The 15,049-nt window shown below is 40.1% G+C and overlaps 1 long non-coding RNA gene and 1 other non-coding gene across 2 annotated transcripts in view; one reads left to right on the forward strand and one right to left on the reverse strand.

Moving 5' to 3' along the window:
* Positions 1–15,049, forward strand: part of LOC751788 (WC1 isolate CH210) — a 61,273-nt gene that overhangs the window by 11,279 nt on the left and 34,945 nt on the right. The window contains exons 3-7 of the transcript XR_003034832.2: positions 2,182–2,490; positions 2,583–2,900; positions 8,919–9,011; positions 9,088–9,403; positions 10,512–10,826. This is a non-coding gene — a transcript (WC1 isolate CH210). The remainder of the gene's footprint in view (positions 1–2,181; positions 2,491–2,582; positions 2,901–8,918; positions 9,012–9,087; positions 9,404–10,511; positions 10,827–15,049) is intronic.
* LOC132345386 (uncharacterized) lies at positions 317–2,274 on the reverse strand. Its single transcript, XR_009494737.1, has 2 exons — positions 2,160–2,274; positions 317–719 (listed from the first exon to the last, which is right to left on the reverse strand). It is a non-coding gene; the product is annotated as an uncharacterized lncRNA (long non-coding RNA).

Raw genomic sequence — 15,049 nt, forward strand, 5'->3', positions numbered from 1 at the left:
TTCACCAGGAAGAACTTCAGAAGTAAATAATCAGAACATACCCAGAAATCAGGAAATTGTACTTGATGAATTAAATAAAGTTTTTTCATTGGGTTATCTTCATTCAGTTCAAAATGTACTTGATGAATTAAATAAAGTTTTTTCATTGGGTTATCTTCATTCAGTTCAAAATGTACTTGATGAATTAAATAAAGTTTTTTCATTGGGTTATCTTCATTCAGTTCAAAATATACCTGTGATGGATTCATTTTGATATCTGGCAAAACTAATACAATTATGTAAAGTTTAAAAATAAAATTAAAAAAAAATGTGTTCCTTTGATGACCAAATGATGAACTTTTATTTTGGTTTTCCTCCTTTAGTTTCAAAACTTCCTTGATCCCACCTTGCATGCCATATACCCCACCTACATCCTACTTCTTCAGCAGTAGCTACCCTTTCTGATTTTCTTTTCCATCCATCTGTATCTTTTAAAATGGTGTTTGCTTGTCTGAAGTGGGAGAAATGAGAAAGGATAACAGTTTAGGTGGTAGATGGGAGGAGCAGGGGGTGATGTAGTATGCTAACAACCTATTCAACAAGTGTTTCCCCACAAATATTTGCATATTTATCCATATTGAGGCTTTTTCAACTTGGAACTCTTCAAATTATGGCTTGTTTGCTCATTTCGTCCTCCTTCTCCTTCTTCTTCCTCCTTCTTTTTGGCAACATGCCATCTTCTTTTAGAATTGTAAAACATTCATGAAAGAAATTAAAGACAATATGATCATTCTGTGTTTCTGGCCTGAAAGAATTAGTATTGTTAAAATGCCTATGCTTCTCAAAGTGATCTATAGATTTAATGCAATTCCTATCTAAATAGCATTCTTTATAGAAATAGGAAAACAATGTTAAAATATGAGTGTGTGGTTTAATTTTTATAGATTCATGAATTCTGTTGTCTGATCATTATTGAATTTTAGTTCCATTCCATTATGGTCATGTAAGATACTTGGAATTATTTTAATATTTTTGGATGTGTTAAGGCTTATTTGTAACCTAGCCTGGAGACTATTCCATGTGTGCTTGAGAAGAATGCATATTTTTCTGTGGTTAGAGTTAGTACAATGATAGTATTAAAATCAATTATTATCAGCCCTTAGCATTTTCTATGAGTCCTGTTTCAGAAGAAAAACCTTTAATAGGAGATGATGTGGAAACTCAGCTATCTGGTAAACTCCCACTGAGAGCACACTCTCCCCCAGATTCTTTGACAAATCCTAGGATTTCAAGAGAGATGGCTGGGACTCTCTATGACTCTCTGAGTTTTCTTAACTCATTTTCCTTCCCACTGAGGTCACTGAAGGAATTCATGGAATTTTTTGGCATCAGAAAGTATCAGAAAGACACGATGTGATGCCATAAACTTGAATTAGTGATAGTGTCCATATTTCTTCTCTGGAGCTGTCACCCATCTACAGGTTGGCATGCCCTCATCGATCAGCCTCAGGACTTTCCTTAACCTAAGTCACTTGAGGACTAGCTTCTGGGAGAGAAAACTGGTCAGAATATTAGCCCCACAAGTCCCATGAAAGCTTCTAAGCTTGTCTGGATGCTAAGTCTCTAATCTTATAGCCCACATTCCTCTCAGTGGCTTCTGGTCTGCATATCTCTATGTTCAAGTTTAAGTGCCTGAATATTATACAGTGTCCTTGGATCTGTATATAGGTCCTAGGCTGCTAAATGAGAAATTAACTTCTCCAACCAATGCTAAAAGATGTGTTTCCAGTATTCAGCCATTCCAATGATCTGAATTGGGCTCTGTAGTTTCCAGGCTCCTAGACCAAGGAATTCACATTTCTAACCAGTTTCAAAGTGTATGTTCTTGGGATTCAACCATTCCAAACTGACCTTGTAATCCTCCTGGATTTCTCTTTAGAAACCTGCTCATGAAAATCGGATTCATTTTGATATTTGGCAGAACTAATACAATTATGTAAAGTTTAAAAATAAAATAAAATTAAAAAAAAAACTACAAGATAAAGAAAAAAAAAAAAGAAAATTCAATTATGACACTGTCAAAGACTCTCTACATGCTCCACTCCTAAAATGAAAAACTTTCACTCCACTGCCTGTGATGTGCGGTTCCCTGTTGCCAAGTCAGTACCATGAACACTCACTGGTTTTGTTGTTTCCTCTTAGGATTTGTGCGTCTGGCTGGAGGGGATGGACCCTGCTCAGGGCGAGTAGAAGTGCATTCTGGAGAAGCCTGGATCCCAGTGTCTTATGGGAACTTCACACTCTCCACTGCCCAGGTCATCTGTGCAGAGCTGGGGTGTGGCAAGGCTGTGTCTGTCCTGGGACATGAGCTCTTCAGAGAGTCCAGTGCCTGGGTCTGGGCTGAAGAGTTCAGGTGTGAGGGGGAGGAGCCTGTGCTCTCGGTCTGCCCCAGAGTGCCCTGTCCAAGGGGCACTTGTCACCACAGTGGAGCTGCTCAGGTTGTCTGTTCAGGTGAGATGCAGGTCAGGCCTTTCACCTCTGTGAACACCCTGCTCAGGTGAGAAAGTCATGTGATTTGCTGAAACTCTGTCTTCTTCTACCAGCATACTTAGAAGTCCGGCTCATGACAAATGGCTCCTCTCAGTGTGAGGGGCAGGTGGAGATGAAGATTTCTGGACGATGGAGAGTGCTCTGTGCCTCCCACTGGAGTCTGGCCAATGCTAATGTTGTCTGTCATCAGCTTGGCTGTGGAGTTGCCATCTCCACCCCTGGAGGACCACACTTGGTGGAAGGAGGTGATCAGATCCTAACAGCCCAATTTCACTGCTCAGGGGCTGAGTCCTTCCTGTGGAGTTGTCCTGTGACTGCCCTGGGTGGTCCTGACTGTTCCCATGGCAACACTGCCTCTGTGATCTGCTCAGGTAAGAGAGAGGGAAGGGCTACTGGTACTCAGGATGCTCCTGGAGTGATATGTCCCCAGTAGCAGAGAGGGAGGGAAAATGGACTTCGAAAGTTAGGTATTTCATGGTGAAATGTCGATCTTCTTGTTGTTCATTCATTTTTCAGATCAGGGCAAGAAATGTGAAGGGGAATAATATATTTTTAAGCAACATTGTTGCTTATATATAATCATAGAAAACAATGTAGGGGCAGTAAATATAGACTTCAGTATGAACCCCAACCCAGAGCAACAAAGAGAATGTCCCCAGCACCACAGTCACTGTCGTCCCCAGTAACTGTGTCCTCCCTCCTCTAAACGGAAAATCACTTAGCTAACTTCTGCTAACATAGTGTTTTATCAATGTTTGAACTTTCTATAAAAGGATGCTGTATGTTGCATCTTTTGTATCTAATTTCTAAGCCTCAAAATTATGTTTGGGATTCACACATGATGTTGTTTATTGTAGCACCTATTTTTTATTACTTTAGCGTATCAGTACAGGACCATGTACTGATCCATTAGACTGACAGTAGATATCTGAGCTGTTTCCAGTTCTTGACTATTACAAATATGATGTGACGACTTACCATGACAGTGTCTTTGGACGCAAATATGTGTTACTTATTTTCCATGTTTAACCCTTGGTCTTATATTTTCATATTCTTAATCAGATGGTGTCCTTTGATGAACTTATTTCTTAATCTTCTGTAAACATAACTTACCAACTTTTTTCTGTACATTTAATGCTTCTTATATACTTTAAAAAAGAATTTTGCCTACTCGAAAATCTTAAAAACATTCTCTAAGAGTATCTTATGGAAATTTTATCATTTTTTCTCTTGCATATTATTGTGCATTCCTTCTGGGACTGATATCTGTGTAAGATAAGGGTCAGGTTTCATATGGACATCCAACTGACTCAGAATCTTTTTCTGAAAAGACTCTCCCCACTGCAGTGCTGCCTTCGTCATACGCAGAAGGGCAAGTATGTCTGTCTTATTTGAGACTTTCTATTCTGTTCCATGTTATCATTTGCCTATCCTTGCTCTAATACTGTATTTTCTTAATTATGATAACGTCATAGTTGTTGTTCGATTGCTGTCATGTCTGACTCTTTGTGATCCCATGTGACTACAGCACACCAGGCTTCCGTGTCCTTCAGTATTTCCCCGAGTTTCAAGCTTTGTAGTAAGTCTGAATAATTTTAATTTACAAGAGTTACTTTATATTAACTCCTCTAACACTGTTGCTTTTCTTACCAATTGTGCTGGTCACTCTTGGTTGCTTGTATTTTGTATGAATTTAGAAATCAGTTTGTCATTTTTCACCAAAAGAAAAGCTTAAGGGTATTTACCTTGAGAATAGGTTTAGAAATTTGAGAGAAGACATAGAAATTTGAGGATGATTGACACTGACAATGTTGAGCTTCCCAAATCATTGACATAATACATCCCTCCATTCAGTTAGATCTTGAATTTCTCTCAGAGATTTTGCCCATCTTCTACTAGGTTTTCCCTCAGTCAGTCAGTCAGTTCAGTCGCTCAGTCATGTCTGACTCTTTGTGACCCCATGAATCGCAGCAAGCCAGGCCTCCCTGTCCATCACCAACTCCTGGAGTTCACTCAGACTCATGTCCATCGAGTCGGTGATGCCATCCAGCCATCTCATCCTCTGTTGGCCCCTTCTCCTCCTGCCCCCAATCCCTCCCAGAATCAGAGTCTTTTCCAATGAGTCACCACTTCTCATGAGGTGGCCAAAGGACTGGAGTTTCAGCTTTAGCATTCTTCCTTCCAAAGAAATCCCAGGGCTGATCTCCTTCAGAATGGACTGGTTGGATCTCCTTGCCATCTAAGGGACTCTCAAGAGTCTTCTCAACACCACAGTTCAAAAGCATCAATTCTTCAGCGCTCAGCTTTCTTCACAGTCCAACTCTCACATTCATACGTGACCACTGGAAAAACCATAGCTTTGACTAGATGGACCTTTGTTGGCAAAGTAATGTCTCTGCTTTTGAATATGCTATCTAGGTTGGTCATAACTTTTATTCCAAGGAGTAACTGTCTTTTAATTTCATGGCTGCAGTCACCATCTGCAGTGATTTTGGAGCCCCCAAAAATAAAACTGGACACTGTTTCCACTGTTTCCCCATCTATTTCCCATGAAGTGGTGGGACCAGATGCCATGATCTTCGTTTTCTGAATGTTGAGCTTTAAGCCAACTTTTTCACTCTCTACTTTCACTTTCATCAAAAGGCTTTTTAGTTCCTCTTCACTTTCTGCCATAAGGGAGGTGTCATCTGCATATCTGAGGTGATTGATATTTCTCCCGGCAATCTTGATTCCAGCTTGTGCTTCTTCCAGCCCAGTGTTTCTCATGATGTACTCTGCATAGAAGTTAAATAAACAGGGTGACAATATATAGCCTTGACATCCTCCTTTTCCTATTTGGAACCAGTCTGTTCTTCCATGTCCAGTTCTAACTGTTGCTTCCTGACCTGCATATAGGTTTAACAAGAGGCAGGTCAGGTGGTCTGGTATTCCCATCTCTTTCAGAATTTTCCACAGTTTATTATGATCTACACAGTAAAAGGCTTTGGCACAGTCAATAAAGCAGAAATAGATGTTTTTCTGGAACTCTCTTGCTTTTTCGATGATCCAGCAGATGTTGGCAATTTGATCTCTGGTTCCCCTGCCTTTTCTAAAACCAGCTTGAACATCAGGAAGTTCATGGTTCACATATTGCTGAAGCTTAACTTGGAGAACTTTGAGCATTACTTTACTAGCATGTGAGATGAGTGCAATTGTGCAGTAGTTTGAGCATTCTTTGGCATTGCCTTTCTTTTGGGATTGGAATGAAAACTGACCTTTTCCAGTCCTGTGGCCACTGCTGAGTTTTCCAAATTTGCTGGCATATTAAGTGCAGCACTTTCACAGCATCATCTTTCAGGATTTGAAATAGCTCCACTGGAAATTCCATCACCTCCACTAGCTTTGTTTGTAGTGATGCTTTCTAAGGCCCACTTGACTTCACATTCCAGGATGTCTGGTTCTAGGTGAGTGATCACACCATCATTATTATCTTGGTCGTGAAGATCTTTTTTGTACAGTTTTTTTGTGTATTCCTGCCACCTCTTCTTAATATCTTCTGCTTCTGTTAGGTCCATACCATTTCTGTCCTTTATCAAGCTCATCTGTGCATGAAATGTTCCCTTGGTATCTCTAATTTTCTTGAAGAGATCTCTAGTCTTTACCATTCTGTTGTTTTCCTCTATTTCTTTGCATTGATCACTGAGGAATGGTTTCTTATCTCATCTTGCTATTCTTTGGAACTCTGCATTCAGATGCTTGTATCTTTTTGAGCTCCCCAAATCATTGACATAATACATCCCCCCATTCAGTTAGATCTTGAATTTCTCTCAGAGATTTTGCCCGTCTTCTACTAAGTTTTCCCTAGGTATTTAATTTTTTATGTTATGAGTATTTTTGTGAAAGTGTCCTGGCAATGAATTATCTTTGACTTGTTTTCATCTTTTAATTTTTTTTTTAAAATTTTGATGTAATTGAGACTTATAAAAGTGTTGGGAAAATAAAATAAAAATTCCCTGATGACATTTACCTGGATTTCTCAATGTTAGTATAAACATTTTCTTTAATCTCTCTCTCTCTGTGTCCTTCCTTCTCTGTTCCCCTTCTGCCCCGTTTCTTCCTGAGTATGCAAAATCTTTCTGAATTAAGTTGAAGACATGATGTTCCTTTACCTTTAGGACACTTCTGGGAATTTCCTTACAGAACCAGGGTTCAGTCAAATCTTTAAATGACTTCAGCTCCAGGTAACATCTAATTGCAGCACTGAAAGGCCCGACTGAAAGACTGCCAAACTGAGTCTTTTTCTGATTAATGACCCAGAGTCATAAGCAAAATGAAGTATATATATATTTTCTTTCAGCTACTAAATTTTGCCTTTTCATAATGATCAAATTGCTAACATCCGTTGGATCACAGAAAAAGCAAGAGAGTTCCAGAAAAACATCTACTTCTGCATTATTAACTACACCAAACCTTTGACTATGTGGATCACAACAAACTGTGGAAAATTCTCCAAGAGATGGGAATACCAGACCATCTTACCTACCTCCTGGGAAATCTGGATGCAGGTCAAGAAGCTACAGTTAGAACTGGACATGGAACAACAGACTGTTTCCAAATTGGGAAAGGTGAATGTCAAGGCTATATATTGTCACCCTGCTTATTTAACTTATATGCAGAGTACATCATGCGAAATGACGGGCTGGATGAATCACAAGTTGGAATCAAGATTGCAAAGAGAAATATCACAAACCACAGATATGCTAATGACACTACCCTTAGGGCAGAAAGTGAACAGGAACTGAAGAGCCTCTTGATGAAAGTGAAAGAGGAGAGTGAAATAGTTGGCTTAAAACTCAACATTCAAAAAACAAAGATCATGACATCCGGTCCCATCATGTCATGGCAAATAGATGGGGAAACAGTGGAAACAGTGACAGACTTTATTTTTGGGAGCTCCAAAATCACTGCAGATGGTGACTGTAGCCATGAAATTAAAAGATGCTTACTTCTTGGAAGAAAAGCTATGACCAACCTAGACAGCATATTAAAAAGCAGAGACGTTGGTTTGCCAACAAAGACCTGTCTAGTCAAAGCTATAGTTTTTCCAGTAGTCATGTATGAATGTGAGAGATGGATCATAAAGAAGGCTGAGTGCTGAAGAATTGATGCGTTTGAACTGTGGTGTTGAAGACTCTTGAGAGTCCCTTGGACTGCAAGGAAATCAAACCAGTCAGTCCTAAAGGAAATCAGTCCTGAATATTCAGTGGAAGGACTGTTGCTGAAGCTGAAGTTCCAATACTTTGGCCACCTGATGTGAAGAACTGACTCATCTGAAAAGACTCTGAGGCTGGGAAAGATTGAAGGCAGGAGGATAAGGGGACAGCAGAGGATGAGATGGTTGGATGGTATCAGTGACTCGATGGATATGAGTTTGAGCAAGCTCCGGGAGTTGGTGATGGACAGCGAAGCCTGGTATGCTGCAGTCCATGGGGTCACAAAGAGTCGGACATGACTGAGTGACTGGACTAAGTTTTGGGGAAAAATCTGCTATACAACAATATAACCAGAACCTGAATTTCTAATCTGAAGAATATCCTCTGATCTTCATTTTGATGTTTGTACCTTATGCTGAGCTAATGTGTGGCTACACTTATTCTTTAGTTCTTAGTTTCTGGTAACAAGTTTTTGTGCTCTAGAAGTATTTGGTTTTGTTATCATTTCTCTACAAAGATACACATTTTGTCAGTGCTTAATTCCACAAGCACTTTAATTACAGCTATTTAAATTCTCTGTCAGATAACTCTAGCAGCTGAAAGCCCTGGGAAATTCTTTCTAGTGTCTCCTTTTTCCTTTCTGTTTTTCATGAAATCTATTTTATATGTGTTTGTTTTAAAGATAGATATTGAAGAAATTGTAGAACTCCTTCAAGAAGAATTTTGTTTTGCTTCTACTTAGGTGTAGATTTGGGCTTCCTGGTGGCTTAGACGGTAAAGCATCAAAGCTGGAGACGTGGGTTACATCCCTGGGTTGGGAAGATCCCCTAGAGGAGGGTGTGCAACCCACTCAAGTATTCTTGCCTGGAGAATCAGCATGGACAGAGGGGCCTGGAGGGCTACAGTCCACAGGATTGCAAAGAGTCAGACAAGACTGAGTGACTAAGCAAAGCTCAGGGATAGATTTAGCGATAAAACATCTTACTTAACTCATTCTTACAGCAACACTTGGGTTAAAACAGAAATTGTGGTACTGTCAAAAGCAGAACTATCTTTGGAGAAGGTGAACACTAAGATTATGATAACTTTATTACTGGGTCACAACTTTCATCTTAGGCTCCATCACTAGGTCATTATTTCCTTTAACAGTTTTGTTATTCAACCCTTCCAGACTTCTGATCATTGCTGTTTCTGCAGGAAATCAGACCCAGGTGCTGCCATAGTGCAACGACTCCATATCTGAACCAGCAGGCTCTATGGCCTCAGAGGAGAGAGTCCCCTACTGCTCAGGTAAGGGTCCCACAGGACAGAAGACCCTTCTCATTCCCCAGGTCACCGCTCCACTGTCCCATTTCTCTTTGCTCAGACAGCAGACAGCTCCGCCTGGTGGACGGAGGAGGTCTCTGCGCCGGGAGAGTGGAGATCCTTAACCAGGGCTCCTGGGGCACCATCTGTGATGACGGCTGGGACCTGGACGATGCCCGCGTGGTGTGCAGGCAGCTGGGCTGTGGAGAAGCCCTCATTGCCACCGGGTCTGCTCACTTTGGGGCAGGATCAGGGCCCATCTGGCTGGACGACCTGAACTGTGCTGGAAACGCGTCCCACGTGTGAAGGTGCCCTTCCCTGGGGTTGGGGGCGGGACGACTGCAGACACAAGCAGGACGCGGGGGTCATCTGCTCAGGTCCGCGCTGCACACTGTCCACAGGCTGGGGAGGGGTGGGGCCCTGGGGGACGGAGGTCTGAGCCCTGAGGGAGAGATGCTGAAAGGACCAGAGAAGGAGGCTTCCTTACATGGAGCCTGTCTTTCCAGAAGATACGAAGATGAGGTGCTTTCACTTCCTCCTGCAGCAGCTGAGGTTCTGGTCCTTTCTTTTCAGCAGTGTTTCCTGGCAGAGCCTTTTCTCACAGGTTTTCTTGAAAGCAAGGCTCTCTCCAGTTACATACAAAAAATTTAAACCCACAGTACTAGTTTCATTTGCTTAGGTAACAACATACCAACTAGTGGTTTAAAACAATATGTGTTTATTGCCTTACTTCTGTAGCTTAGATGTCCAGCAGGGATCTCACTGGGCTGGGATCAAGGCTTTAGCAGTGCTGCATCACTTTTGTGGCTTTAGGGGCAAATCTGTTTCTTGTCTTTTCAAGCTTCTAGAAAATGCCTACACTCTTTGGTTCATAGCCCCCTTCATCCATTTTCAGATCAGCAATGCTGCCTGTCTTCAACCATTATCCAGAGTCACATCCCTCTCTCTAACCAGAGCTAAAAAAAAGTATTTTACTTTTAAAGACAATGGGTCTAAGGATGTGGTTAGACTAGGCTCACATTGTTAATACAATATTCTAGCTTAAACTCACCATCCCACGGTCCTTACCTTAATCACATTTGTAAATCCCTCTTGTCAGATATGGTAACAGATTCACAAGTTGCAGAGATTGGGATGTGGACATTCTGGGGTTAATTATTATGCCTATCTCCCCAGTATCCACATCACATCCCTTTGACATACTCTAAAGATTTTGTCAGGAAGCAGGATTCAGCTTCCCTCCCTCACTAGCACCCGCGAAGTTTGGTCTTCCTCTCAGTTCATTTCCACTACACCATTGTGGTAGAAATAGAAAGACAGACACAAATGGACAAAGTCAGTTAAAAGGGATGTCAGTCTTGTCATCTAGTGGGTATCTCTTGAAAAAGGTCAGAGATGAATGTTCACTATTTCTAGAAGAAATAAAAACCTAGAACATCCAGCAAAGTTTTTATTGTGTCCTGTCTCCTCCCCTTTCAACCTTAGAGTTCCTGGCCCTCAGGATGGTGAGCGAGGACCAGCAGTGTGCTGGGTGGCTGGAAGTTTTCTACAATGGGACCTGGGGCAGTGTCTGCTGCAGCCCCATGGAAGACATCACTGTGTCCATCATCTGCAGACAGCTTGGCTGTGGGGACAGTGGAACACTCAACTCTTCTGTTGGTATCAGAGAAGGTTCTAGACCCCAGGGGGTGGATAGAATCCACTGTTGGAAAACTGACACCTCTCTCTGGCCGTGTCCCTCTGACCCTTGGAATTACACTTCATGCTCTCTGAAGGAGGAAGCCTATATTTCGTGTGCAGGTGACTCACTGTATGTTTCTGTGTGTCTGTCTCAATCCCGGTAGGATGCAGTGAGATTTGATATTTTAAAATCTAAGTGATATTTTAGTAATCTAAGTTTAATTTGGGTCCACAAAAATGACATTAAGTCAAAATGTTAGTCACTCAGTCGTGTCTGACCCTTTGCGACTCTGTGGACTGTATAGCCTACCAAGTTCCTCTGTCCATGGAATTCTTCAGGCAAGAATACTGGAATGGGTTGCCATTCCCTTCTCCAGGGGATCATCCTGACCCCAGGTATCAAAATCAGTCTTCCACATTGCAGTCAGATTCTTTACCATTTGAGCCACCAGAGAAACCTAAATGAGGTAAGGATGGAACTAATTTAATTCACATATTCCAACCTTGATTGTTAAAATTTTTGAGATGTAATTCTTGTAACATTGTACTAGTCCTAAGTGTACAACATAGCATTTATGTATTTGTACATATTGGTAAATAATCACCACATGTATAGTAATATCCATCACAACATGTAGTTACAATTTTTTTTCTTATGATGAAAACTTTAAGATGTATTTTCCTACCTACTCTCAAGTATAAGATACAGGGTTAACTGTAGCCACCATGCTGTACATTACATCCTCATGACATTAATTTTAGACCTGGAAGTTTGTATCTTTTGGCTACCTTCACCCATCCCATTTTGACCACATTGACCCTCTGGAAACCACCAAACTTCTTTGCATCTCTGAACTCATTTTTCTGTTTTTTTTTTTTTTAAATAATGCACATGTAAATAAGATTAAATGGTATTTTTCTTTCTCTATCTGATTTAGTTCATTTGGCATAAGGCCCTCAAGTTCCATCCATGTTGCAAATGGCAAGATTTTCTTCTTTTTTTATGGCTGGATATATGTACATAGCAAATTTTATTTATCCATTCATCCATCAAAAAAGGCTTAATGTTGTTTGGCTATTTTAAATAATTCTGCAATGAACATTGGGTTGCACATATCTTTTTAAGTTAGTGTTTTTATTTTCTTCAAATAAATACCGCAAAGTGAAATTACTAACTCACATGGCAGTTTTATTTTTAGGTCTGAGTTTCTATTGTGGAACCTTAATACTGTTTTCCATGGTGGCTGCACCAACTTATCTTTCCCCCAACTGTGCACAAGGTTTCTCTTCTCGCCACAGTCTCAAAAATTCTCGTTATTTCTTGTCTTTTTGATAAAAACAACTCTATGAGGTGATATCTCATTGTGGTTTTGATTTGCATTTTCCTGATGATTAGTAATGTTGTATATCTTTTCATGTACCTTTTCATGAACAACTGTATGTTTTCTTTGAAAAAATGTCTACTCAGGTCCTCTGCCCATTTTTAAATGAGACTGTATTCTTTTGCTATTGAGTTGTATGAGTTCTTTATGTATTCCACATATTAACCCATATCAGAAATATATTTTGCAAATATTTTCTCCAATACTATAGATTGCCTTTCCATTTAAAAAAAATATTTTTCACCACAATATTTTTGCCCTCTATTTATATATTTACCAACCTGCATGCCCTACTGGACCTTAGTTCCCCAAACAGAGATTTCATCTGGGCCATGGCAGTGAAAGCACTGAGTCCTGACCACTGGACTGCCTGCTAAGTTCCTCATTTTGCTGATGGTGTCCTTTGTTGTGCAGAAGTTTTTAGTTTTATGTCGTCCCACTTAGTTAGTTTTGCTCTTGTTGCCTAATCCAAAAAGCCACCACCAAAACTGATGTCTATAACTTTTTGTTCCAGGATTTTTATGGCTGCAGGACTTACGATTAAGTGTTTGATCCATTTTGAATTAATTTCTGTGAATGCTACGAGAGAGTGGTCCAGTTTTATTTTTTGCGTGTAGCTGTCCAGTTTTCCCAACACCATTTATTGAAGAGAATGTCCTTTCGGCATTGCATATTCCTAGTTCCTCTGTCAAAAATTAATTAACTGTATGTATTTGGGTTTATTTCTGGGCTCTATATTCTATTCTGTTGATCTCTGCACCCATTTTTATACCAGCACTATACTGTTTTGCTTAATACAGCTTTGAAATATAGTTTTAAATCAGGAAACATGGCACCTCCAATATTGTTCTTCTTTCTCAAGATTGCTTTGGCTATTCAGGGTCCTTTGTTGCTATTGCTATTGCTAAGTCACTTCAGTCGTGTCTGACTCTGTGTGACTCCATAGACGGCACCCACCAGGCTTCCCCGTCCCTGGGATTCTCCAGGCAAGAACACTGGAGTGGGTTGCCATTTCCTTCTCCAATGCAGGAAAGTGAAAAGTGAAAGTGAAGTCGCTCAGTCGTGTCCGACTCTTAGCGACCCCATGGACTGCAGCCTACCAGGCTCCTTCGTCCATGGGATTTTCCAGGCAAGAGTACTGGAGTGGGGTGCCATTGCCTTTTCCGAGGGTCCTTTGTGGTTCCATACAAATTTTAGGATTGTTTGTTCCATGTCTGTGAAAATTTCCTTTGGAATTTTGATAACAAAATCCACTATCTTTCATCAGTGTCTTAGAGTTTCAGTGTACAGGACTATCACCTCTTTGGTTAAATTTGTTCCTAATAATTTATCAGTTTTTTGTTCAACTGTAAATAGAATTGTTTTCTTAATTTTTCCTTGTGGCAATTTGTTATTAGTGTATCGAAATGCAACTGATTTTTGTATATGAAGTTTGTATCTTGCGACTTCACTGAGTGTATTAGTTCTGACAGATTTTGGTGGGGGCAGTAGGGTTTTCTATATATAATATTATGAAATCTCCAAATAGCATCAGTTTTGCCTTTTCCTTTCAGATTTGTGTGTCCTTATTTTTTTTCATTGCCAGATTGTTTTGGCTAGGAATACCAAACCTATGTTAAATAAAAGTGGTGGTTAGGCATCTTTGTCTTGCATCTGATCTCAGAGAAAAAATATTCAGCTTTTTACTGTTGAGTAGGAGGTTAGCTGTGAGTTTGTATATGGTCTTTATTATATTGAGATATAATCCCTCTATATCTACTTTATAGAGGTTTTTAAAATCAGAAATGGATGTTAATGTTTTCAAATGTTTTTTCTACATCTACTGAGAGGATATGATTTTCATTTTCATTTTGTTTACTTGGTGTATCACATTGAATAATCTGTGAATATTGAACCATCCTTGCATCCTTTGGAACAAATCTCACTTGATCATCATGCATGATCCTTTGGATGCATTATTGAATTATGTTTTTTAATATTTTGTTGAGGATTTTTGTCCCTCTGTTTATCAGAGATATTTCTTGTCTGGTTTTGATATCAGAACCTTGTTGGCCTCATAAAATGAGTTTGGCAGTGTTCTTTTCTTCTGCTTTTGGAAGAGTCTGAGAAGGTTCTACCATTACACTGGGAGTTGGGATTTCAACAGCAAGTGCTGAATGAAGTAAATAAATATTGGGGGGTGACAGATATTCAAACCAAAGTGCTTATTCCCTGCAACATTTCTCTCTCTCTCTTTCCTACATACACAAACACACACACCCCATTCAGGTATATCTTGAATGATATGCTGGGTGTTGCCTGAGAGAATGTGGTGACAGATATTTCAAAAACATATATTCACCACTCCTTGCCTCTCTTGCCTCATCTCTTTGTCTTTTCCACTTGAAGGATAAAGAAGTATTAAATTGTTAAATATTTTATTGATGATATTTTTCCTACAGTAAAGCACCAGAAAGTGGGAGGTGGTTAAGTCTCTGACCCTGAAAGTGAGTAACCACCTCGCAGAGATCCTGTCGTCACTTTCTCCAGGATCTCTGTATAGATTGGATAGGAGGTTTGATAGGATGATGTGGAAAGAATACATTAATTCTGATATTTTTTAACAGGTACATTTTACACTTGTATATATTTCTTTCAGTTTCAGGCTTTTGTGCCTTTTTCTTGGTGTTTTGTTTGTAATTTCTGTTTCCTCTGATTACTTAGCTTTCTCAGTATATCTATTTGAGTCTATTGCAGACAGTTTTACTTTCAGTTCAGTTTAGTCACTCAGTCGTGTCCAACTCCTTGTAACTCCATGGACTGCAGCACACCAGGCCTCCCTGTCCATCACCAACTCCCAGGGTTTGCTCAAACTCATGTCCATTGAGTCAGTGATGCCATTCAATCATCTCATCCTCTGTTGTCCCCTTATCCTTCCCCTTTCAATCTTTCCCAACATCAGGGTCTTTACCAATGAGTCAG

This window comes from Bos taurus, chromosome 5 (genome assembly GCF_002263795.3).
Source record: "Bos taurus isolate L1 Dominette 01449 registration number 42190680 breed Hereford chromosome 5, ARS-UCD2.0, whole genome shotgun sequence".
Taxonomy (NCBI): domain Eukaryota; kingdom Metazoa; phylum Chordata; class Mammalia; order Artiodactyla; family Bovidae; genus Bos; species Bos taurus.